Genomic DNA, 1,647 nt, shown 5'->3' with positions numbered 1-1,647 from the left:
ATTGGAAAGGATGTGGAGAAATTGGAGCCCTTATATATTCTTGGTGGGAATATAAATGGTATGGCTACTAATGAAAAACAATAACATTCCTTAAAATGTTAAAAATGGAATTATTATATGATCCAGCAATTCTACTTCTAGATATATATCCAAACGAATTGAAAGCAGGAATTCAAATAGAAATTTGTATGCTTGTTTCATAGCAGCATTATTCATAATATCCAAAAGTTGGAATCCACCCAAGTGTCCATTAAGGGTTGAATGTATAAACAAAATATGGAGACAACGGAATATTATTTAGCCTTAAAAGGGAGAGAATTTCTGACACATCCCACTACATAGATGAGACTTGAGGACATTATGCTAAGTGAGATAAGCCAGGCACAAAAAGACAAATATCATATGATTATACTTATATGAGGTACCTAGACTAGTAAAATTCATTGAGACAGAAAGTAGAAATGTGGTTTCCAGGGGCTCAAGGAAGGGGAGAATGGAGGAGAATAGCAAGTTGTTACTTAATGGGTACAAAGTGTTAGTTTTGTAAGATGAAAGAATTCTAGAAATGAATTGTGGTGGTGGTTGCACAACGATGTGAATGTACTAAATGCCACTGAACTTAAAAATGATTAAGATGGTCAATTTTATGTTAAGTGAACTTTACCACAATTTAAAAAGTTTAACTAAGGAATATAGACAACAATTTGAATAAATGGACAGATATTACAACTTTTTGGATAAGAAGATTGATCATAAAAAGGTGCCAATTTTCCTCCAGATTACTCTATAAATTTTAATCAAAATCTCATTAGAATTGTGTGTGTGTATGCAGACAGGAGAAACTTGACAAACTGATTCTGAAATACATAAAAAATAATCAGTAATATCTATGGCCATGTTATGCTCAACAAACCTGATCCAGTCAGATCTCAGAAGCTAAGCAGGGTCGGGCCTGGTTAGTATTTGGATGGGAGACCACCTAGGAAGACCAGGTGCTGTGTAGGTGTAAAAATAAAAAATAAAAAATAAAGGATTGTAAGTTGACAAAGTCCTTGCAATCTTTGAGGTCAATCGAGTGTTGCCTTGCCCAAATAAATAAATAAATAAATAATAAAATAATAATCAATAACATTTATTAAAAGGAAACTAATTAAAGACATGTCCAACTAGAGATAAAAATATTCTACAAAATCAAAGACTGATGAACCAAACTACAGAAATTTTGTAGGTTTCATTGTTAAAAAAATAAGCGCACATAAAATTGAGCTGTGAACTGGGAGAAATGGTTGCTGTAAGTATGACAAATGGCTAATAGACTTAATATATAATAACTCTTACAAATCAATATGAGAGCCACAATTATAATGACAGAAAATGAACAAAGGAGGAGAGGAAAGCAACTCATGAATGGAAAAATGCAGCAGCCAATAAAGTTATGAAAATTTTCTATTTCATTAATAATCAAAGAAATGTAAGTTAACACATTTATCAAACTGCACTAATTTTTTTTTTAAATTATAGTATCGTGATAGGAAAGTTACAGGGCATGTAGTACTTTTATACATTGGTGAGGGAGAATTGAAGGAGGCACAAACTGGTACAAATTTCTGGAGGCCAATATAACAATACAATTTTTCTCACTTTTTA

The 1,647-nt window shown here is 31.9% G+C and overlaps 1 pseudogene; it reads left to right on the top strand.

The window, feature by feature from the left end:
* Positions 1-885: 885 nt before the first annotated feature.
* LOC118605349 lies at positions 886-1,004 on the top strand (annotated as a pseudogene).
* The last annotated feature ends 643 nt before the right edge of the window (positions 1,005-1,647 follow it).

This window comes from Rousettus aegyptiacus, unplaced genomic scaffold (genome assembly GCF_014176215.1).
Source record: "Rousettus aegyptiacus isolate mRouAeg1 unplaced genomic scaffold, mRouAeg1.p scaffold_m13_p_1, whole genome shotgun sequence".
NCBI lineage: Eukaryota > Metazoa > Chordata > Mammalia > Chiroptera > Pteropodidae > Rousettus > Rousettus aegyptiacus.
Note: the sequence above shows the minus strand (reverse complement) of the source record. Positions and strands in the feature narration are given on the sequence as shown.